Source organism: Peromyscus eremicus, chromosome 3 (assembly GCF_949786415.1).
Source record: "Peromyscus eremicus chromosome 3, PerEre_H2_v1, whole genome shotgun sequence".
NCBI classification, from domain to species: Eukaryota; Metazoa; Chordata; class Mammalia; order Rodentia; family Cricetidae; genus Peromyscus; species Peromyscus eremicus.
Window position 1 is genome coordinate 110,376,144 of NC_081418.1, and position 25,862 is coordinate 110,402,005.

Genomic DNA, 25,862 nt, shown 5'->3' on the forward strand with positions numbered 1-25,862 from the left:
AGAGGAGAATTCTGGGAAGGGGAAGCCTGAGTGAGTCAGGAGATGCCAACACACCATCCAGGGAGCAGGAAACACTGTTAAAATTTTAAGGAAGTCATAATAAAAACATTCAATTTAGTAGTAATAATATTTTGGAAAAGTGTATATATATATATATATATATATATATATATATATATATATATATATATATATATATATAATCTCATGGAATTAAAAATAATACATCATTTATGTAAGACATTAAATATTCTCTCACGCATCCCCTAACATATCAGGGACTTGATATAGCTAGTTTTTATGTCTCTGACTTTAGGCATTTTATTAAAATAGCCCTGTTTTAAATTCACAACTAACTATATTATCATTTCTCTATCTTCTTCTCAGCCAACTCACTTCATAAGCTTTCGTATTTTCATTTATAATTGGTACTTGGTCATATGATTCCTTGAGAATGATACTTGGTAATAATGATAAATTTTCATGTTGTACTTTATCACCAAAACAAAACAATAGAACAGTTTCAAGCCTAACGACTTGGGGTTAGGGAGGTTTTAGAGGGAATCATCAGGTGTTACTATTTTGGATTAGAATATCCCTACAAGGTTATCTTGTGGAAATAATTTCTTGAAAACATCTTTCAAGGTCCTACTCTGATCAGCACCAAGAAAGCTTCCCAGCATGCCCCTGGGTTTGGGAAGGACAGAGCAAGTCTGTGTTTCATCTTTTTTGACCTAATCCCTAATCCCTGTCAGGTCCAAGTGACATGGTCCCAGCCTGTCTTTCTAGATTTTCCACCTCAGTGGACCAGGGCTTCAAGCTCAAAGGTGATGTTCAAGTTGTCTAGGCTGTACAAGTCCTCATAACATCTACCCCTTCCCTCTGTGCTTTCCATTTCTGCTAAGAGTCCTGAAGCCATTCATCACCACTCAGTCAGTCCATATACGCAAGGGTTGTATTTTTCTTCAATATTTTTAGTTGCTGTCTGCAGAAGGTTGAACCTGTGTGTCCCACTGTCATTAACTAGAAATTGAGGTACACAGAAACTTTGCAATGGCCTTGTTCCATGCATGTGCCCAGTGTTCCTCCGTGCATGCAGTTTGACATCCACACTTTCTCTTCTTCGTTTACTTTCTACTCTCACTGGGGAAATACATTATTCCTTCTAGTTCAGATTTCCAAGAAGTGGAGCTGGCCCATCTCCATTCATCAGTTACCCATAAGCTATGATGGGCCACCCACAGGCAGGTTGAACATGAAGACTGAATGGAGTCATGCCAGAGAGCAAGTGTTGGTGTTGAATGGCACTATTTGTGGAAGTCCTTTCTGTGTTTGCTTGTATTGACTTACCTGAGGTAGATGGTATAGGCATTTTATCACTTTCAGACCTGAGATTAACTAATCTTCGGCAGAGCTGGGTTAATTGTTCAGTTTTTTGATAGACAGCAGAAAGAACTGAATCTGAAGACTACTATCTGCCTGTTCCTCAGGGCCCTCCATCTTACACGTGGGTTATGTCATGAGCATTTGTGAATGCTCAGAAGGAATGAGTCAGTGAAGGCAGACAGGAACAGCACTCATCTGGGGACTCAGGACAGTTCTTAACTCTCTCGTGTGGATGGAGATTGGGAACATGGGGAAAGGAAAGAAAGCTGGGCAAGTGAAGAGTGACTGAATTTTCAGGTTGTTTCAAACTCTCCAACTTCCTCTATTCATTTGATGGTAGTACTGTGAGTTATATAATGAAATTGTGGACACCTCTCTAAACATAAGGCCTTTTTTTCCAGGCATTTCTAATTCAAATGTATATATCTCATACATTCTCTGTGTATATGGGTAATATGTTCAATTCTACAGTATGTTATAGATAGATTACAATCAGATCTTTACATAGTCATGGTGACCATCTTCTCATGTTTTACAGTTGTACTGAACAGGCTTTTTTTCTAATCTATGTTAGGTAAAGGCACAAGCGGATAAGGTGACTCCTCAGAGGATCCTATAAATGGTGTTATTATGATTGACCCTTTACTGTGGGGCATTGATATCAGATTTTGATGGCTCAGGTGAAAGGTGGGTGGCTGGGTATAAATCTTGCTCCTAACTGAGCAGCTGTCTTAGTTAGGGTTTCTATTGCTGTGAAGAGATACCATGACTTCAACAACTCATATAAAGGAAAACATTTAATTGGTATGGCTTATAGTTCAAAGGTTTAGTCCATTTTTAGCATGGTGACACACGGTGACATGTAGGTAGACATGATGCTGGAGAAGGAGCTGAGTATTCTACATCTTGATCTGAAAGCAACAGGAAGTGGACTGAACTAGGTATAGCTTGAGCATAGGAAACCTCAAAGCCTGCCCCCACAGTGACACACTTCCTCCAACAAGGCCATGCCTACTCCAATAAGGCCACACCTCCTAATAGTGCCAACCCCTATGAGTTCATAGGGGCCAATTACATTCAAACCACTACAGCAGCCCGTCCATCATTTTGCAAACCCCTGAGTCCTGCTCCTTAGAGCCTGTCTTCCCATTCTTTACTCCCTTTCTCCCAAGGGATCCTGTCCATCCTAAAGAGTAAAAAAAGAAACACTGTTTTCTCTCAGTCGTCCCCAGTGCTAGCTATGTACATGTGTCTTCTCTGTTGACTTCTAAGAGTTAACCTTCTGAAAACTAAAATGCAAAAGTTATTCCTATTTCTCTATTCTCTGTTTTTGTGGGCATGCTATTTTATCTCTTCCCTAACATCAAAAATACAGACTTTCTAGAAAATAAAAAAGGAAAAGCTCCAAAATAGGAAGAAAAAAATGAGAAAAGAGTAAGTAATAATGTTTTTATAGAATCATTCAGACTAATACAAAGAGGAAGAATCATTAATCAATATACTAATTAGTCACTGTCTCTTCTAGAATAAACATAGATATTCCTATATCATTTATTATTTCTTAATGGTACATGAATTATATAGATATATTCCTACTTTACATTGTTCTTTCATACATACAAAGACAGGAGGCAACATATAAGCATAATCTACATTCTCCCACATGGAAATCAACAGATTGCATCTCTCTTGTAATTGTAAAAAGGATACAGCTTCAGAAACTTGCTCAATGCCCATTCTACAAAGGACACACAGGTTTATATACACAATGGGCAAGACTTTGTCCAAAACGTATCACAAATCTAAATAGGAAAGAAACTATTTCTGTTCCACATGGGCCTCACTGAGTTAACAAAACTTCCCATCTCTGGGTTTTCATACAGAGTTCTAAAGAGATTGAGGAGGATGTCTGTTCTCCAGGACCATTCCAGGTGGAATGGATGCTGGGGTTCTTTTGGAGTGGGAACCAAACAGGGTGTTGAAGGGAGGGAAGTAGGTAGGCCTCCTCTCTAGAGATGCTTGAAGTTTGGTATTTCCTTTCCATATGTTCAGAGAGATGGAGGGAGACAGACAGCAATATAGATGGGATCTGAGCTAAGACACTGAACCATGACTGCAAGGTAGTCTTTCTGACCTTGGAAAGGTTGTCTGTAATTCTCTGAGAGAACATATGAGGGTGACTGAGATAGAGGGCTATGAACTGTAGAAATCCCTTCCTGTGTTATTGGATGGAGTGAACGTGGGAAAGAGAGCACAGAAAGAAAACAACACACTAACTCCAGAGAAGATGGCGAGCAGAACGGGACAAAGGAAAGTGCTAGAAGCCCAGTCATAAGAGGGCAGTTCCAGGCAAGCACTGATGGGCCTGTTACTTACCATGCTATGTCCCTTCACAAATTACATAGAAAATTTTCACCATCACCACTGAATACCCTTTTCTACATTATATCAAAGTGATCAGTTCTCACCAATTGAGCACTTACATTGTTCCCGGCACTATACTGAGTCTTTTACAAATGCCAAGTGCTTTCTCCACTACAAATCTCCAAAATGTGTTCTATCTCCATTTTATGACTGTGGACAGTGAGCTCAGAATTTAAACCTCCGCTTCAGCAGCAGAACACTGCAGTTGGGAACAGTCCTCTGGAAAGGCACACTTCTACTGGTGATGACATGTCTGTCTCTTCCCTTCCTTGCTGGGTGTTTTGAATGTGACACAGGATACCCTTGGTTTATATATTGAAGGGAGAGACAGAGGAGAAGCTGACAAATGTGCTCATTTCTGGCCAAAGATTATGCTTTTAGCAACCACTCGTCCCCCAGTGGATGCACCTGGCCTGTATAGCAGGCACATGTCCATCACTTTCTCTTTGGAATTACTCCACAAAGAAACATCCCAGCTGTGTCCTCATGGTGACAGTATGTCATCAACACACTCTCAGTTGGGCCTCCACATACTTTTGGGTCTATACACAGGCAAGGTTGTGAAAAAATTGGCAACATGGAAGGCGCCAGCAACCTTCACTGACAAAGGTCTCAGAGCAGCAGAGAACAGGACATAGATCGGAGATTCAGTTCTGTTTCTCAGGGTTTATGTCACTGTGAAAAAATGGCCAACATTAACAAGGTTGAAAAGATTTATTTTGGCGTCCAGGTTCATAGTCTTTGTCTCCATTAATCCTGGGCTTGTGATGGTGCAGGCCATCACGGTGGTAGGAGTGTGTGGCAGAGACTACTGCTACCTCAGGGTGAACAGGAAGCAGAGACAGAGGCATGGAGAGGCCAGGAAAGACATCTCCAAAGACACACCCCACTGATCTTCCTGCTAGACTCCGTCTTCTAAGGTTTCCAAAGCTCCCCAAAAACAGTATTAGCAGATGGGGACTAAGTTCCCAATACTTGATGAAGTAGTTTTCTTTGTTTGATTTTTTTGATTTTTTTTTAAAGGGGCGCACTTTATATCCAAACCATAACAAAGGTGATTAAAGGGTATAACAGAAATGCTCAAGTGAGATAAAGCTCACAGTAATTTGCATATATGATAATATGAGGATTAGAAAAAAACATGTAAGAGTAAGAGTGTAGCTGGCATATATACTCCTATATGCTCAATAAACGAGAGGTGTGATCATTTCATTAGAAGTTTGAGTGAATAAAAAAAGATTTTATTCTATTCTGGAGAAAAGCCCAAAATGTATGATTTGAAGATTTCACTATTTTTAATTTCAATATTTACAGCTGACATTTGATATTTTCATATTCAAAACATTTAAGTGTTGTAACATGTTTTATTAGATGTCTTTTTAGTATCTAATGATATTTCACATGAAATTTCAGTTTATCTCCTTCTTTTCACACAATTTTCATTTTTTAACTTTCTTGTTTAATATCCCCAAATCTCAATCTTTCCAGCATTCTCTCTCTCTCTCTCTCTCTCTCTCTCTCTCTCTCTCTCTCTCTCTCTCTCTCTCTCTCCCCTCTGTTTCTTCCTTATTATTTCTCAAAATATTCCTGAGTCCTTTCTCTCTCACAGTACTTGGCCCTTTTTTATTTCTGCTTCTCAACTCCAGACAGCTAACCTCAGCTGGCTAGCACGTTCATTTAATTCTCAGGAAAACCTTGTTTCTGGTTGCTTGCTCCCCCAAGCTTCCTGGTAAGCTTTGATTCATAAAAGTAAAGTTGATTTACCAGAATTCATACAGTTTATGTTCTGCTAAGGGAGGAGTCCCACAGTGACAGGTAAATAATTTTAAGAAGCGATGTTTCCTATAAGGGAATGGGAAGGGGGATTTCAGAGGAAAAGTTTTGGGATTCTAGGAAGACTTCTGAGAAAATTCTAGGTGAACCCTAAAGGACTTTGGGTTATCCCAGGTACCACCAAGAGGATGAGGGCTGTGCAGGATCTTGTTTTCACAGTTGTGCCCATGTATATGTGTTGTTGTGTATGTATGTATACGTGTTGTGTGTGTATGTATACGTGTTGTGTATGTGTGTATACGTGTTGTGTATGTATGTATACGTGTTGATGTGTAGGTGGGTGCATGTGTGTGGAAGTCAGAGGACAATGCTAAATGTCATTACTCAAGTGCCTTGAGACATTTGGTTTGAGATGGAATCTCTTATTAGCCTAGAACTTCCCCATGTGGTCTAGGCTAGCTGGCCAGGATCCCCAGAGGGTACCGGTCTCCCCCTCCCATCTCACCATCGCTGGATGACAAAGGTAGTGCTGTGCCTGGCCTTTCCTGTGGAGTCTAGAACTGAGAGCACTTTGCCAGCTGAGCAATCGTCCCACTTTTTCATGGAGTTTGGACTCTGAACTTTTCTGGTTATCCGCCTAAATCATCCAAGAATCGATCTTTATGCATCTGTAAATTACCTGTGCTGATAACTGGCTTATTTTATACCTTCCTGGCATCTCTATGCCATCTAGTTTTCTTCTCCTCACTTAAGGTGAGTGTTCTGTGATCTTTCCTTCTCATTATTTTGTAAACTATGGGTTACACCTTTTTTTTAGTTGTTTCTGTGTCTTTCTTAAGGTATGCTTTTGAGTCCTGCTTCCTCTCACCTCACCTCTCCATATTCTCTTCTTTATCAGCTCATTTAGCTGCCCACTGTTTGCCATTGAATTTGTGTGTTGGGGGGAGGGGGTCCTTTGTACTTTTCCCTACCCATCAGCCAGTATAATAATATATCCTGCTGCAGTAACATGTCAAATAATGTAGAGAAGTGCATCCCTTCATTCCCATGAAGGTGGAACTCTGTAAAACTTCTATGTGATTTTTCTATATTTGTGTTTGGGAGATTAACTCATCTGTCCTTGATAAACTGGATAACAATGATTACTACAAACATCAGATCGTGAAATCCAATGAACCTGGCACAGACGGTAAGACTGGCATTAGCACTTGTCTTGGAACAGAAAGTTTTTTAGCTATTACAAAGAGCGTGTCCTCCAAATTCATTTTCGGAGCAGAGTTTGGTAAGTCCCCATGTTTATAACACTTCTCCGCTGGGATAAATCTCATAGCTGATTATCACAGAGGTTGGCATGGTGCCAGAAGCAGGTCTAGGAACACTGTCCTATCAATGCACAAACTATTGAAATGCCAGGAATTTTGGAAGCCCAAGAAAGATGAGTAGTTATTGAAGAATAAACAGCCCTAAAGGATGGAGCATTCCCTCAAACAGTGCAGAAAAGAATTTTCCATGCGTTAATATGAGCATGGACCTCGTTATAATCCATGGTGTGGGCTCCACTTGGTAATTTACGTTTTGTTATATTGTTGGAAAACATTTGACTAGTACAAATTATGTCATTTAGTGTTTAAAGAAATAAACACTTCTAATATTCAAAGGAATACATTTAGAATCCTGCTATCAGCATATACTTTCATTTATAGTTTAATAGAAATTTGATATAGAAAAATAAAAACAGTAATAAATCGAGGGAAGTAAAACCACTGGCGTGAAAAACCTGGAATTGGAAGTAATGTTATCTAAACAGAATGTGAAGATGCCATGCCTGCCTTTTAACAGAACCCTGATGCAGTCACTGTAATGGGATTCATAGGACAGAAAGTTCTAGAAGGCATCCCATTTAAACTTTGTAATATTTTAGAATTCTAAGACAACTCTTCTTAGAAAAAAAATCACTGGATGATGGCAAAGTTCTTCCTGTTCTAAAGTAGCCTAGGGAATGGAAATTCCTACAGTGGTGGGGGGTGGGGGGTGGAGGGATCTTTATTTAACCCCTACTTTCCCAAATCAATTCTGTGGTCAGAGTCCCCTGACTAGCCATATGTGGTGGCACAAGCCTGTAACCAGCACATGGGAGGTTAAAGAAAGATGGTCACAATTCCCAGGATGTTGAAGAGTTTCAAGAAAATAGGATAGGAAAATTCACTTTTCTGAAAATCCTAAAGTGAAACTATGCATGAAAGCAGGATTTTTAAATTACTAAATAACAACTAATAAGATATCTTTAGTTAGTGGTCAGCCTAAGCCACACAATGAAACTTTGTCTCAAAATAAAAAAAAGCAAGCAAGCAAGCAAGCAAATAAACAAACAAAGTGCAACCCACTGCCAGTGGAAGTTTGCATGTCTATAACTACTTCAAATACACATATTATTATTTGATATTCTGAGAATTATTTTTATTGCATAGTTTTTCTCTTAGGATTTTCAGGGAAGAATTGTGATCTTTATCCTGTATTTCTTTAGTGTTATTCTACTTACATAACACTTACATGTGAAGTAGATCAAGACCAATCTACTAATTTGCGATGTTTAAATGGATGTGGGAAGTAACATGTACTGACTTTGCTGATTACGAGTAATTTGAATTAAAAAATAGATGACTGAAATTAATCAATAATTGGTTTTTCTCTTGAATTCTGTTTTTAAAGCTCAGTTTCCTGTTAGTGGTGTGCAGACCACATGTGCACTTATGTATAAGCATACACAAAGACAAAAAACCTAGAACATTGCAGTCGAAACAAACGTTTCTCTTTTGTTACTTAAGGGTTCACTTAGCAAAACCAAACGAGTTTCTTTTTAAAATGAAAACTTAGATCTCAGAAAACATGAGCCATGCCAATACATGACAACAGTCAAGCCTGAGACATTCAAAACCACATTGAAATGGTCATCCTTGGTGTATGTCAGAGTGAGGTTTACACATCACTGTATGCAATTCCTGCTGATATGAAAGTAGTATTTATACACAGCAGTATTTTAGGAGTCGGCATATTAAGACAAAATGCAAAACAGACATAGTAAGGCTCTTAAACTCAATGTCTTCCTGGGTTTCCAAGGTCTGAGTCTTTGGGTATAGTTCTATTATGAGAATTGTTTAATTTGTAAAAGTTCCTGTCACTTGCCAATTTTTCTTGAATTCAATTACACGTTAGGTGGATGTCAGGTGTTCTGGGGTGGGGGAAGGGAATTCAGTCAGCATATGCTCCCTCATTGACACATACATAAAAGACAGCATTTGCAGATGTTTTGATAATGGAAGGGTTCAAATCATTTGTCCTAAGGCAGTATTTGTAGTAATACTTTGATCAGTTTCACAGTGGTTAGACCATTTTTCCTGCAGAAATTACCACATGCCCCTAAAGGACAAGAGAAATACTATGTGAGAAAATTGGAAAACATTCGATTGGCATGATTCAGCAGCTGAACCAGAGTGAATTGGACTCAATCTGATTTCAACTGCTTAATGTAAGGTGTTTAATACTCAGTGAGACAAAAGATGCCAAGAGAGAAAATCCCCATCAATCATAAAAGTGTCTCTGCTGGGACAACATGCCTACACCTTAATTGTGATTTTTGTTTCCATTTAAAAGATTGCAGATGTCTTCTTCACAATTATTTGTAGTTGCACAGTGTTCTTTTCTGTCTTATGGACATAAATTTATATAATTCACTTTAAAAAACAGGAGTAGACTTTTAATATCCCTTTTACAGTAGGGAATTAAGGATGCATTTAACAATTACAATATCTTTAAGAATCATAAGGTGGTAAATTACGAACCTGGGATGTAGGTTCTTCTGACCAAAGCTCAGGGGTCATTAAGGAAGAGGGAGAGGAAAGATTGGAAGATCCAGAGGCAGTGAATGCTTCAAGGAAACAGCATTTTCTGGACACAGTAGGGCAGTTATATATACAAACTGACAGCAGTTGAGATAGCATACACAAGACCTTCAAACTCAAGCCAGACAAAATCCCAACATGGAGGGAAAAGGCATGGAGATCCAACCTTAGCCAAGGAGCTACTAGCAATTGATTGATACTGGGAGATGGTGAATCCGTCTTGAGAGTGTATCTACCATGATAAGTCAACCATGCTCCAGTGGAAGGCCACCCATTCAAGAACATACAAGGAACACGAATAAAACTTGGTGGATAATGTGTGTGTGTGTGTGTGTGTGTGTGTGTGTGTGTGTGTGTGTGTGTGTATTAATGTGGGGTGTAGAGATTGGGTGGATCAAGGAGGAAGTGAAGAAGGGGATGAATATGATCAAAACATATGGTACAAAAATTCTCACAGAACTAATTAAAAATGAGAAAAAATAAAGCAACCCATTTATACTCTGCTGCCCTGCTTGTTAAAAGTCTCCTCTTAATTGTCCTTAGAAAGGTACATTAGAAGGAGTTTTAGAATTAATAATTGTAGTAACAGTTATAAGATCTCCCAGCAACTGCATTTATTGAACATTTTTCATGAACCAGCCTTGCAATTTATGGCCTCTGTTTTTTTAGACATGGAGCTGAATCTTAGAGAAGAAAAATACTTTTACTGATATCATAACTATTCATTGAGTAGGAAACCAGCATTAGAATTTAGAACCTTTAAAATCAGTAAACATGCTGGGTTGAGCAAATATTAAAAATGAATAAGGATTGCAAATAAATGCTGTAAGATTTTGGGATGACTTTTTTTAAAAAAACTGTAATTTCCAAATCTGTTTGTATCACATTTAACACAAAATTTCTCTTTATTTGAAAAACACTTTTCTACATTGCTTATCTGAATATGTTAGCATGTGCTGGGGATGAGAAGACCACATTCCTTTTATATATATATATAAAACTCTGACAGTTTTCGTCCTACTAATTTGTTGAAAATATAATATGTTCAGTCTTCTCGGGGTGTGAAGACTTTTTAATCATAAGCCTTCACGTTTAAAATTAAAATTCATTGTCAGCAACAACATATCTTATGATTTCAAAATTTTCAAAGAAAAAAATCTTGGGGCGGTTAGGCATATTGAAGTCCTGTGCTTCCTTGTGACCCCCCGTCACTGGTTCATAGAGAAGCAATTTTAAAAGCGCTTACTCAGACAGAATTTTCTTTCCTCACCTTCGCTAAAGTCAGAAAGAACTCTCAACCCTAGCCATGGAGACCAGGGCTTGTTTTCCTGCTTATTGTGTTAGAGAAGTCTTAAAGATAGACTGACGATTTGTTTATCTCCGTGAACGGTTAGAAACCTGGACTTGACTGCTGCTTCTTCCTTGTCTCAAATATTGGTGTTATTTGGGGGAAGAGTGTTTAAAATGTTTATTTCTAAGTGAGAATGAAGTTCCACTTTACGACTGAAATCAAAAGCCAAGTGGCCTCTATGGGTTTTTCACAAAACCTGAGCAAGCCCCAAACCAGACCAAACCCTAGCATGCAGAGTGGAGGTGGGCACAAAATCCCACCCTTAATGAGGCGTGATGAACAGTCCTTACTTAGCTGCTAGAAGAGGAGGAGAATTTTCTGAGTGTAGGTCCTGGGAAGGGGACAGAGCTCTAGCAAGAAGGTGCATGACCAAATTCGTGTGGGTAGCACAAATTTATCTTGATGGGTTAGAAACAAACAAACAAACAAACGAGACCAATGTGGGTGGATCTAGGAAGAGTTGAGGGAAGGGGGTGATATGATTAAAATATGTTGTACAAAACTCTCAAAGAACTAATATATAATAAATACATGCCAAGCGAGAAAATCAACTGAGAGTCACTGAGCAAAATGACAGGAATCTAACCTTCAAGTGCAATTTTGTTTCAGAGAGTTACTTTGACTCCTATCCAATGTAGCTCTGGGAGACTCTTGTTAGAGTGCTGCACAGCATCCCCACCCCCAGCTACACAGCTGAAAACCATGCCCAAGCCCAGGCTCCTTTGTCAGCATCTACATTCTCAGCCAGTTGGCTTGACTCTGGGCATCTAGCCCTTGAGCCTTTATTTGGTTGTAAACACCTACCACTGATGTGTGAATCTTGCAGAGTGTAGCAGAGCATTGGATCTCTGAGGATGATTTCACAAGACAAACGGACTATTTGGCCACAGGCACTCAGCCATATCAAAGAATGAGGCTACAAGACTAAATCTTGTTTATGGGGAAGAAGTTTTGGTTTTTGTGGGGGTTTTGTTGTTGTTGTTGTTGTTGTTGTTGTTTTTAATTGAAGAGCCTTCTCTTAAAATTTCACCATTGTCAGGTTTTTTGGAATCTTCTGTTTCAAACCCAGTTTTGTGGGCTAGTAATAGTTACTCTGATTTTACCAATGTGTGATAATCAGTGTTGTGTTGTCTAATCATGTGTAAAGAATGATTTAATTCTGACTCATCCCACACCACAATGATACCATGTAAGAGGCAAATGCTATGCCTTAAACACGTATCTGGTTATCACATGTAAGTCTCTGAAAACCTAATGATTCTTTACGCTGTCTTTTTGCTAAGGTTTCTGTGTGATGTATTGAAGAAAGTGGAAATGAAAACTAGACTTATATTAAATAGCTCTTCCAGATCTCCTTAAATATCGGTATTTAGACAATTATATTTGAATATCTTAAGTCTAAAGGAAACCCAGAAAACAGTATGTTAACTTGGTTTTGCCTAAGTTCAAGTGCAATAACTCTTTGGAGGTGATAAGTGTATATGGGTATATGGGTGTGGGTGTGCCTCTGTGTACATGTGTTCATAAGGATGTGGGCACACAAATGTGTGGTGGTACATTTATACATGTGTATATGTGTGGAGGCCAAGAGTTGGGTTGGATGTTGGCCTCAGTTGCTGTCCACTTTATGTATGGATACAGGGTCTCTAACTGAACCCAGAGATCACTGATTCCAGCTAGTCTAGCCAGCTTGCCCCAGGGAAATACTGTCTCTGCCTCATGAGTGCTGAAATTACAGGTAACTACCATGCATGCCCAGCTCTTATCAGTTTCTGGGGGTCCCTCATGTATGCATGACAAGTATGTTATCTGCTGAATCATCTCCCCAGCCCCAGATGTAAAACTCTCTCTATGAATATTGAAATGATACTTATATCACTGCACATGAAGTCACTTCATGCTCCTGGGGTTGTGGGTATGTTTCTTATTCAAGAACTGTCAGTAGTATGCTATAGTTGGTGGCATCATTCTCTGAGTAACAGAAAGAAACACAGATATTTGGGCCCAAATGCCACAGTAGATCTTTTTATATTTATAACATGTCATCTGTGCTCTCTAAAGTAGGGCATGATGACAGAAGTCATACATGGCATTGTTTACAGGCTGTTATGAAAGGTCTTCCTCAGTCTGACTTAGTTTTGTACTCCCTATCTGCTCAATTCTATCTTATTATCTTTAATTAATGTGGCTTTAGGAAGGTAAGAATATGAGATACCATAAGCATTACTTCCTGAAATAGATATCAGGATTAGGAACTACCTGGGTTCTTCATTCAAATTTAGATGATGGGACTCTTTGTTTTAGCATGCAGCAGTGACCATACTCACTTACCCTGGTATATTCTAGGTACAACCATGCCAGAGAAAAAGTTTCTTTTCACACAAAATACTTACGATAATTATAACTTTGACCAATCACCCCAAAGTAGATACTTCAGAGAAGTGCAAACTCTTCCTCTCTCTTATTTGGTAGGTTTACAATGTGGGAAACAACTTTGTTACTCTCTGTTTCCCTTCATGTCATCAACACTAAAAGGGAAATTTTGTTCTTCCTACTACATTTCTAATGTTTAATTTATCAACTTAGTGGTTATTCATTTTACAGAACCAAACACAAAGGAAAGTGTTTGGAGCTACCTAGATTAACACAAAGAGTGGGATTAGAATGGGTGTTTTGACATGTGTCTCTGGTAACTCGCCAGCTAATCCACAGGCAACACAAGCTTGAGAAGAATTAGTCAAGGACTGGGGGATAGGCTAGTAGGAGAGTGCTTTCCAACACATACAAGGCTCTATATTTGAACCCCAGTACTGAGGGGGAATCTAGGAAGACCTTTCTCAGACTGTCACAAGAATACAGAGGTAGTAAGAAAAAGAGTCAGGAAGCTGAAAACGCTGGAGTTTGTTACTGGGGGGGGGGGGGAATGTGGCTCTGAGGAATTGTTAAAGACACTTGGATGTTAAGGTTGGACTGTAGGAATCGGAAAGCTACCTTCAAATTGCAGGGGGCATCATGAACCGTGTGTTTTTAAATGCGCACTTGGACACTTCCGCCAGCCCCATTTGCCAGACCAAACCACAGCACAGAGACTATGAAGCCTGCCCAAGATCACACAACTCCTGGCAGAGGACCAACCCCTCCTTTTGGAGTAGCACCTTAGAGTGCATGTATACCTCTAAACTAAGAAGCAATTTCATACCTGCTACAAAGAAACAGAATTTATTGTAAATCTATACCACGATTCACACCCCCAACTTTTGTTCTTAGATCATAGTTGGTCTTTTAGTCAGATGTCCCCTACTGAAGAGTAACATTTTTACTTTGTCTTAAGCTTGTATTTCAGCCTTACATTCCTCTCTCTAAATCTCTCTGAAATGGCTCAAGATTTTCTTGCCTTGTATAGTTACAAATACTTCAAAGCTGTGTTTTTGTATATAGGAAACTGATACAGTGACTTCAGACACATAAACAGCCAATGTACTCATGACCTCAGCAACCTACACATCACTCTGGAGGATGAAGTATGACAGAGAAGTTAACAGTGTAATAAAGATGGTCTTGCTGCATTTAAGGCCAAGCTAGGAGGCCAGACACCCTGGATCTAGATCATTCTGAGCTTTGCCACGCAGAGTTTTCAAATTATTAAAAAGCTGCCCTTGCCCCAAGAAGCAACCACATTTTCAATCCAGGTGAATGTCTGCCTACTTACGTTGCCTTGGCTGCAAGAAAAAAAAAAGAAGGGAGCAATGGTTCTGCTCCACAGAATGTTAATTATTTATCCTGATACAAACCTAATTACCTGGCAGTGCATGGAAATAAAAAACAGGGCATTAAAAAGAATGAAATAATTAAAATATATTGATAATGAGTGCACACTGCTATATTGACCCAACGATGGTTAAGATATCAAAGATGCACTCTTCAAAGGGGTATTATTTTGTAATTAAAAAGAACTGCAGAAAAAGAAACTGAAGACATGATAATTATACAGTGCTTCCAGCAAATGCCATTTAAGGAAAATAATACTGTGTAAAAAGAAGCTAACATGGGGGAAAAAAACCTGAAAAGGAACTTGCCGTTGATGTGAGTAGGATCAATTATACATGTCTGCAAGGCGATAGTTACCTGTGATAGACTTTCAAATACCAGACACTGGAAATAGTAGTTGCAAAGTCTGGTTGTTTTGAAGGGGGATGGTTTGTCATTGTCACCATGGACCTTCCATCACTGGGCCATCTTCTATGGACTCACAGCTACCACTACCAGACTCTATTCTTAAATTCAGTTTTGTTTAAGAGTGTCCAATCTGTCCTCATTCACTGCAAAGATGGCCTTCTTGCCAGACTGACGGACAGTACTGTTCATGTTTTTTAGGGACCAGATGCTTGATTTGATCAATCCAATGCAGAAAACATTTGAGTTCAAAGTCATTGCTGGCATCAATCAAGGCAAACATTCTTTCACTCCTCAGCTCTCTTCCAACTGGGTGGGCATCCTCTTCAGGGAAAGCAATCACTACAAATTCAAAAAGAATGAGTGGTTTGGACCAAGTTATGTCTAGTCTTTCTGATGATGTTGGGGCCAAGCCAAAATAGTTTTATTGAGGAAAAACAATAAGAATTATAAGCAGCTAGCCACATACGCTGACAACCCTGACTGATCATTTAGTATTGCCTTAAGGTGATTAGAAATTTAATTGGTATACAGTGATAGGAATTATGTATAACACTGTGGGGTCTAATTCATATTTATTGCTACCTTTAAGACAAGGCCCAATATAGAGACAAATTTGAACTCCATATAAATTGAACATGTATTTTAATCTACCCCATGTCACCCTATCTCTATGAGTAAAGCTGTCAGTAATTAAGAAAAGTGGATCAGGGTCTGTATGGTCCTGAGAACCCTGGCACTTGTGGAAGACAGGTACTGCTCAGACATACAGTGATTTAACTCAGTCAACTTAAGTCCTATTGTGTTGAAGACATAAATGATGCAAACATGAAATCCAGCCCATTCAAAACAGTCAACATGTGTGATATCTACTTGTAAAGCACTATTGAAGTTTGGAAAGAGTTTAGAATAGAAGGGAGCATAGATTGTTCAAGGAGCAGCATTCTCCAGCTTCATCCCATACTTGGACAATTGCTTCTTCATGCTTATATTTTCGAGACCAAACACAGTTGTCCCAGCTGATCAGAGGACTTCCCTCTACAAATGACAGGGACCCTGACCCCAGCTTTGCATGGCATCCTCTCATGTGCTCAGGTACAGGTCAGTTTGGCTTGTCCTTTGACTGCCTTCTTTCCTAAGGTACAAATTCTATTATGGCACTTCTCTATTGGTCGTTGCTCTGACTATGGAGTTAACTATCAATGAATATTCATTAAAGAAGGAAGGAGGGGGACTCACAGATTGAGAGAGTCACTGAGATCATCTTTGGACATTAGTTTAATATCCTGGACGCAAATATGACTATCTACAAAGTTACCTCATCAGGAGAAGGGGAGAATTCTCCAAATGTCCCTTTCTAAGTTTGATGAAAATTCCATTAAAATATAACTCAATGTATTTCATATCTATTCCCAGTCTTGCCCAAAGATACCAAAACTACGATTCATTAACACATGCTTTTGTATGGGATGCCTGTGTGGTGAATGAGCATGTGTTTCGGGTACACAGGAACTTATATGTGGAGGTACGTGGAGGCTGGAAGTCAATATCACATGCCTTCCTCGTTGGTCTTCATCTTTATTTTTTGAGACAGGGCCTCTCACTGAACCTGAGAACATTTGTTTGTCCGAGCTGGCTGAATATCAGAGATCCACCTATCTCCTGCTCCCTCAGCCTAGAGCTGGGGTAACAGGCATACGTCCTCATGTCCAATTTCTATATGGGTACTTGGGATCTGAACTCAGGTCCTCATGCTAACATTGGAAACATTTCACCAACTGAGCCATCTCCCCACCCCGAAGAAATCTTTTTAAAAGAAAAGTGCCTTTTATGATTTCTATGCCTATTTTCTGATCATTAAAGTAATGTATATTCAATATATAACACTTGGAAAATACAAAAAGCCAAAGATAAAACTTTCTAGAGCAACTACCCAGACATCCTTCTGTTTAGTGTATCAGTCTGTTCTATTTCTCCAGGTCTGTTTTCCCCTGCTTGTCTGTATCGTGTATCTAGTTGAGATTGTATGGCATATATACAATTTGTTACTTCAGTTTTTTTTCCTGCCTATCATAGTGACATAATTTTCACATGCCAAGAGTTAATCAGTTCTCTACTTTTAGATATTGATATTATTTTCACTTCTCACTACTATAAATATTTCCATAATGTCAAATATGATAAATCATCCCAACAAATTTAGGCTTCTATTGCCATTGTATGTGCATAATCAGGAAAGGAAGAGGCACATGCCTCCACTTTGAATTTTCCTAGAACAAAAATATAAAAAACTTTAAAGAGTCAAGAAAAACCAAAAAGAAAAAAGAAAGAAAGAAAAGAGCCAAGAAAGAAAGAAGTTGGCTAGGCTGTTCCTCGGGAGAAGGGTACTTGCCTAGAATATGTGAGGTGCTGCGTTCTGCCCCTAGAAAAACAAAACAAATACACACTCAAAGAAGAAGAATAAAGGAACAAAGAAACAGAAACTGACAACCCAGGCCAGAAACCTTTCGCCTATCATGACCTGGCTTTTCCACCAATGAAAAGGTGGCTTGGTTCTTCTGTGACTCCTGATCGTGTCACTGAATCTGAACAGCCTGTGGCTTAATATTTGGTGAAAAGACATTAGGTATGTGATCCAACTTTATTTTCATTTTGAGTGTTTTTTCTGTATTTCCAATGAGGTTTGTTATGTGAAAGAAAACACAGCTGTATTTTCTCCCAAGTAGAGAAACAGACTCCCCCAACTACCCATCCTCTAGAAGGATTTTGCCAGAGGATTCTTGGTTGATCTGTACCTGCCCTAATTAGACATACCAGCACATGTCACACTCACATACCTATTGATAATTGCTTTTGCTATCAGCTCTGTGCCAAATGTCATAGCTAACCTGATGAGCCACTGTGAAGATTAGTAAATAGAGGGCTTGTGGATGCTGCAAAGGGTCTTTGAAAGGCTCAAGCTAGGAAGTACCTTGGCAGTAAAGAACCCCGAAGACTTGGGCAGCATCTCTGACCCCAGCTGGTCAAATGAACCAAGAATTTGCTTGTTCTGTTCACCAAAATAAAGTATTTTGTTTCAGACAAAGAGTGGTACAAATAAACCAGGGATGTGTAGGTCAACAGTGTCCTTGCTCTGTTTATTTGGGTGATTTGTGGTTCCTACACTCTGGGGAAACTGCAGCATCCTTATTTGACTTAAAGTCATTTGCTCTGGGTGAGAAACAAGCTAAGGACATCTTTAAAATTCATCCACTTTCTAGACTACGGTTTTATTGAGTGGTAAAGGACACATACCTTAATGATTAAGAAGGGGAGCCAGATTTAAAAAGCAACAAAAGCTTGCTAGCATTTGAAAATCTTGTGTGTCCCTGCTAAGGCTGGGTTCAAAAACTGCATCCTTGCAGGCCATTGTTATTTCAACTCATGTGTAACAGGAGTAGTGAAAGCAAGTTATATGAGAAGTAGTTGATGCATTATCAGGATATTTTCCCTCACTTGGACAGTATTGAAACATGGGACACTAATTTTTTAAGCCCTTCATCCCAAACTTGCTTTTCATCATAATGAATTGCAATTTAACATTACACATAAAACATAGACACACACACAAAAACGATCTGTCCTATTTTGTTTCCCAAATACCATCATACCCCTAATTAGGTTTCATCAATATGTTCTGTGGAATCTTTGAAAAGCCTGGCAATGTCCTTATCTCTGTAGAGTTATGTTGTTGATTGCCGGAGGTGATTTTTCCATTGGATCTCACAAGTTGGTTTGAAACGATTTGTCTTTGTGTCTGAGAGAGCTCCTTGAACAGGTTGGGGATGGCTAGAGCAGCCACTTCGCCTGCCTGAATTCTTACCTGGAGATCTGGCTGGCTTCTGCGGCCCAGGCTTCAGCTGTACAAATACATCGTGCCATCTGCACATGGCGGGGGAATTGAGCCCGGAGACGCTCAAGACCTGTGTCAGTATTTTCACAGAAGGACTGTTTATGAACAGATGTTCTGTGGTGTTTTTCACAGAAAATGGACTCTGGAGAGCGAAAATGTCTATCAATTACTGAGGTATTATGTATAACAGCAATTTTTAACCTTGAGAATGAGTCTCTGAAAGTTCTCAACAAAATATTGTCAACTGTGACCACTTTCTTTGTCTCGAGTGAGATGCAACCTGGGGTCATATGCAAAGTAGCCACTGTCAGGTTGTGGGGTGATCTCTCAGCTGGAGAGGCTGAACAAATTCTCTATCCAACTAGGAGTCCCCGACGCTAATATACTTTCACAAGTGGTAACATCTCGCTGCCTATAAAACTGCTGTTGCCTTCTCTGTTTTTTTTCTAGTAGGAAAAAATAAACTTTAAAATTAAACTGTGGGATGGAATGGCCAACTAGATTTTTTTTTTAATCAAATGCTTTTAGTGTGTTCCATTGCTTTGGTTAAAAGGCTTTAAGTGGTTCAAAAATGTTAATTATGCCTGAAAAATTAAGCATTTAGAGTTGTATAAATGAACCAGTTTGCTCTAACCTCCTTCCTGGATTCAACCCGAGGCACACAGAGACGGAGTCCATGGTGTCTCATGGCTGATGCTCCAAGAGATGGAATTATCTCCAGTAGTAATACCAGGAGCATGGAAGCCCCTCTGTGACCTGTTGACAGACACCATGTTTTGCATAATATATATATTTTCATTTTCCCTTAGCTTTCTTATTATTTATTCAATAAATCCTTTTTTCTTGCTGACAGCAGTTGTATTTATAAAGCTAAATCCAACACAGCAAAATGTTCATCACTTTATAAACTAAATGCTAATGTTTTATTTATGTGCAATGAAGAGAGAAAAAAGAATTGAATTGATGTTTACCTACCAGGCAGCAGAGAAGTGCAGTACCATAATGGTGGAGTTCAGAAGCATTCTGGCTTGTAATTTTGGGTGTCAACATTTGAATTGCAGAAAGAGTTTATGCAGACATAGCACGTACACAAGTGCAGTTTAGATCCACATCTATAAAAATAACATCTGTTTAAGCATACATTACATTTAAAAATAACTGTACAGTGATCAGCTGGTTAAGTACAGTTAACCAGATGTCGTTTTTAAAGGGCCAGATGGAACCATGAAACGAAGATTGAAAAATTAAAAAATACTGTGAAAGGTCAAACCAATTAAGCAACCTGTTTTGTTGGCATGTAATAGTTAAAAAAAGTAAGTTAAAGTGCTTCGGGGGGAGTGGCTGGAAGACACAGCCCTGTAGCCAGGTCCTGTTCCTCAAAAGATAATGGGGGAATATCTAGAGCACCCCTGGAATCCAGAAGAACTCACTCACACTAGGATCAAGAAGACCAGTTTTTCCTGTGGTTCCAAGCAAGCTTGAAATCAGAAACTAGAGGAATCTCAGGTACCAGACACAAAATTTCCGTGAAACATCATACTTGAGGGTATGGGACTCCTGTACATCACAATGACTACAATTAAGGAAATGTGTCTACACTTGAACCATAAAGAGTAGATATGAAGTATTCTCAACACACACGCACACACATACACACACAGACACAGACACACACACACACACACACACACACACACACACACACACAGACACACACACATGCACACGCGGTAATGCTATACGAAATAACTTTAGCCATTTAACAATGTGTACATGTGCCAAAACATACTGTAATACAGGAATATGTATAATTATTAATTTTTTAATGAAAAGGGGTAAAGAAATAGATGTTTTCTTAATATAATTCACAAGCTTCACAGGTTTCTCGGCTGCTTGTGTGTGTGTGTGTGTGTGTGTGTGTGTTCGTGTGTGTTTGTCCTCTAACAAAAATGTAAACTTACGTTACAAAGTCAGAGGAACCAATGAAATGTTCCAAAGCACAACCTATATGCAAGTTAAGAATTTTAGCATAACAGTGAATAAGACTAAACATGTTAACCTACTGCCTAAGTCATAAATCAGTTCCTTAAACCCGAGGAATCGGGTGACTCTCTGAAACACTCAAATTGCTTATTTTTCTTTTCTCATGTTGGGTATGACAAGGAAAAGATGAGACAAATATTTGTGGAATAGCTATAATGAGGCAGGCTCTGTTACAAACATGTCTGCATCCATCAGAGGTCACTGCGGGAGGCTCCCGGGGCCGGTGTGGCTGCAGATGTGTTTTCTTTGGCTTTTACTATGCTTTAAGTTTGAATTAATTGCCAAAAAGTAAAAATTGGGAGGTTTCACATAAAAGCCCGGATTTCCAGCTTCCCGGAAAATCTGGCAATCCCAGGTCTGAGGGTTGTTTTTTTTCCATTGGGGGGAAAATATCCTGGCTGGAGCTGAAACAGCTGCCTTTGGAGAAGAGCACAAATTCTCCCCTTTGTCATGAGCAAATTCACAATGTGTCGGCGTCTTGTCCCCAGCCCACTGTCCCCATCTGTGGTACCCATCCAGTTCTGGATGTCTTTGCAGCTTCGAGTCTAGGAGCCGTCAACTCCTTGGTACTCAGTCACCCTCAGGACGGAGAGTACAGTTTGCTAGTGATATTTTATTGGAAAGTGAACACAGAGGAGTCCGTGTGTCTCCCTTGAGTCATCCTGCTAACAACCAGCACTGATAGTTACATTGGAGTCTTGTGGCGCCACTCTTCCTCATAAAGCACCTTGACTTGAGAACAAAGCCGCGGGCCTCTCGCTTGTCAATCACATAGCAGCAGGCAGAGCTAGTCCTATGGAAGGTACACGTACATTAGAAGTACCTTTGAGCCTTCACAAAAAGCGACCCACCACCCACGGACCTGATGTAAGTACTTGTAGCCATAGAGATTTCATTTACCCTTCCTAGTCCAAGTCCGAAAACCGTGACATCTTTCCCTAGCAGGGTCATAGGGCTGAGCAGAACCCCTAGGCTGCATTTGAGCTGAATGGGATGAGATGATACAGCTGAGAAAGGAGAAGACAATCACCTGGATCATGGGGGCACTGTGTGTGTGTGTGTGTGTGTGTGTGTGCGTGTGTGTGTGTGTGTGTGCGTGTGTGTGTGTGTGTGTATGTGTGCGTGTGAATTGATTAAAGCACAATTTCTTTTCTTTTTCCAGCACTAACTTTTCTAAAGTATATTTTCCATAGCACATGAGTATCACAATAACAAATAGCTGCTAGGCAAGTTTTATTTTCTACCTAAATATGCGGGTTTTTTTCCAAGTTGAAAGCCTTTTTCTTTACTGTCCTTGCTATTCCAGTTTTAAGGGGAAACTGTCATGAAAACAATGTCAAGGAAAGGTAGCAGGGAGAGAGATTAACATACCCTTGTGGCATTAGCCCAGGAAACCATGAAGCAAGTCACTCTGTAGCGATCCAATGGCAACCTTTGAAAAGGAAGGCACTATCCAGTGTGGGCTGAAGTCACGTGATCCCATCCAGGAAGAGAAGCTGAGTCACGTGGGGCAAAGGAGACTTCTGTTTTCATTCTCTGAGGTGAAAAGAAACTCTTTTTTAGTTAGCTTGCAGAGTTGCAAGTTCCATTGTGGTATCATAATATATACTTCATTGTGATTGACACCTGCCCCGAGTCTCATGGCTCCTCACCTTCTCCATGACCACCTCCACTTAATACTCTTCCACTCCCAGGGTCCCCTTCCACTTCTGTACCACTGATGCTGTCTTCTCTTCCTCACACCACTTCCCTAAAGCTTCTTTTGGCCTCCCTTGTGGGCTCTTGCACATACTCACTCCAGAATCATGCTTTTAAAGAGACAGAGTCCAGAGGACAGAGGTGGAGGAGGAGGGAAGGATGAAAAGACAAAGTTGAGTAAGTATAGATTTTAAAGGAAAGGCAACAATAACTGGAGAATGCAAGGCTCCACCCACCTACTCCTCCCACAATATAACGAATGAAAGAGAATTGTCAAACAATGTTTAAAGTCTTTTTAAAAAAATACTATAGCGAAGCTATATTCAAGGCCTACTTGTGGAGATTTGGGAAGAAAAAGCAGTATTTTTGGACCTGTTCAAATAACCCAGAAGACACTGTGTCTTGATCATTTGAAATAGCATGAGTAAGCAATTGTGGGTGGTAAATATCCTGGACTTAATGCTGCCAAGACCTTGACTCCTCAGTCATCCGAGAGAGAAAATCCTTGTCAGAAAAAAAAAAAAAAATAGCAAAATGGAATCTGAGATTTGGAAAAGTAAATAAATAAATAAGGTGGCTTTGAGAAAGGGTGTGTGAAGAAGGCAGTTAGGGAAGAGGGGGAAAACCTTCCCCAGGAGCAGAATGGTTGGTTCTCTCCCTCAGAATCCACTCCTTCCTCCTCAGTTAAATGAACTGTTAAAAGGCCCAAACCAAAGCTGCAGCTACTGAGCCAAAAATAACTTGGGAGTTTGAGCAGATGGCTCCACCTCCCCATCTGATCCCAGCACATCCATCACCTCCCCTCCACTCACTTGCAGGGCCACAGAGGAAGGCAGGGCTCCGGGAACAGTTGACAGGCCAAGAGGAGGCCAGAGAAGCCAGTGCTCAGGCAGCCTACAGAGCCCTGTTAATAATGCCGAGGTGGACATCTCTGCTTTCAGATTTGCAGGAATGTGCTAGAAGCAAAGCTGCCCTCCTCATGAAAACCCATCCCTTGCTGGCTGATGGTGTGACTCATGAGGAAGTTGGGTCTGGGATGTAGGCATCCGTTACACAGTCCTGAGGCTGCAGAGATTAAAATCTAGTGGAGGGGAAAGGAGTTACATTTGGTGAATGACATGAACCATTGAGCCACATTTCCAATCACTTGGGGTGTCTTTCCTATGAAAAGATAAAGAGGAAAGCCAGTCCTCTGACCACATCATTATGTGGGGCACCAGGTCCAAGTTGCCTTCTGGGTCTCATGCAATCGAGGAGGCACAGATCTGCCGCCACACGGGGGGTAGGGACACAGCCAGCTACTCAGACTGAATGCGGGATAGCTAAACTTGCACTGTAGTGAGCCCTGGATGTCTCTGGGAATATATGTGTACAGTGAGGTCCCCCAGAGGGCTAGAAAAGACGGTGTTCTGAGCATTAACCTGAAGTACTTCCTTGATCACAGAGATGAAGTTTTTCAGCTGGAAAAGAGCCAAGTATAAGACCCTCAAGACCAGAAAGTGAAAATCTAAGATGCCAGCGATCCTACCCTCCAAATCAACCAACACCGTGAATAAGGCAGTAACTTAAAGGTGACTGTTGCTTCCTGTCAAGGGGACAATAAGAGTGGCAGAATCAACCGGCTCCTCAGACAGCCGCGGGACAGTCTGCAGGCCAGTGCTGTGAGAGTCTTTGTTTCCTCAGGAGACAGAATTTAAATTATTATACAGAATCTTCTAAATTTGAAATGTTGGCAACTGTTTACATTTTTTTAAATTAAACTCTGGGCAGACAAACAAATACATTTGTATGCTAAAGGCAGCTTGCTGGCTGCAAACTGGGAACTTAGAGTTGCATTTGGTAATTTCAGCTAGACAATGTGCAAAAATAAGAGAATGGCGGTGGGGAGAGCTCGTCTGTAGTGAAGACTTAGTTCCATCCCCAAAAGCCATGTAAAAAAGCCAAGTGTGGTAGTGTATGCTTGTAATTTCAGGGCTTGGGGAGTGGACGGGCTGTGGGGCTTGATGGCCAGCCAGAGTAATAGAATCAGTTTCTGGAAAAAGTGTGAGAGTCCCTCCCTCAAAAAACAAGGTGGAAAGCAACTTAAGAAGATGCTTAAGAAGACATCCAAGGTGGACTTCCACCCACCCCCACCCCACACACACACATGCACAACACACTCACAGGCACACACACACACGCAGGCACATGGACATGCAGACACCAGTGCACACATGCATGCACACACACGAACATGTACAAATATGCCCACACATGATACAGGCACATAGACCACACATGCACTCATGTGCACACCTGAACCCAAACACGTACAAATGTGTAACAGCGCACAGATAACGGGAAAACTCTTGATTTGGACAGAAAATTTAAAAAACGCTTCAGCTTTGCTGTCAGTGCCTGTCTGACCTTAGGAAAGCCAACAATTCACTGGGCTGGTTTCCTCCTCTAGGACAGAAACTTATTGTCTCAGTCACACTGTTAGTCGGACCGCAAGCTCCTCGGGTGTCCTCAGCCCTAGGTTTCTAGGAAAACATTTTTTTTTTCCTTTTATTCTACACACTTAAAAATAGTGTCCCTAAGAAAGACAGTAAGGCAACCTAGACACTACATTGTAACCATCTAACAAAAGCCTTAGGAGGAATTTCAGTGAAGAGAAAGATGTACGTGGAGAGAGTGTGACATCCTCCATGGAGTGCTCAAAGGGACTTGTAAGGTGCTGAAACTGAACCAAGTTTCCATTCCCTAAGTGTAAGAAATGGGAAGTCCCTGTGAGTCAGTGTTCCAGGAAGATGAGCATTTAAGAGTTAAGTGCACATTGTGACTGGGCACAGTGCAGAGCCTTCGTTGTACCGATGAATGCCACAAATCTGTGTAAGGCTACAGAAGCTGGATCTCGCAGTGCTATCCCAATTTGGGCTGGTGTGTGTGTGTGTGTGTGTGTGTGTGTGTGTGTGTGTGTGTGTGTGTGTGTAGGAGTGAGGGGATATGCAGATTCTTACTGTGTAATCCAGGCTGGTTTCGAACCTTCAGCGCTTCAAACCTCAGACAAGCGCAGGAAGGATGCAGGCTGTGCACCATGCCGCCTGGCTCCCCTGGTTTCGTTTTGGTTTTTTTTTTTTTTTTTTTTTTTGAACGGTCTTAGTGCACGTCTTCAAACGTTTGGTCTGTGCTAAGGAGGTTTGAATGACTTCCCTTGCTTTCAGTCACTCAACAGATTCTCCCC

At 40.3% G+C, this 25,862-nt stretch overlaps 1 long non-coding RNA gene across 5 annotated transcripts in view; it reads left to right on the top strand.

Moving 5' to 3' along the window:
- The window catches only part of LOC131907239 (uncharacterized), a 135,729-nt gene extending 111,363 nt beyond the window's left edge, over nucleotides 1-24,366 (top strand). For all 5 annotated transcript variants that reach the window (XR_009378335.1, XR_009378339.1, XR_009378336.1 and 2 more), the window contains 2 exons: nucleotides 21,479-21,808; nucleotides 24,084-24,366. This is a non-coding gene — a long non-coding RNA (uncharacterized LOC131907239). The remainder of the gene's footprint in view (nucleotides 1-21,478; nucleotides 21,809-24,083) is intronic.
- The last annotated feature ends 1,496 nt before the right edge of the window (nucleotides 24,367-25,862 follow it).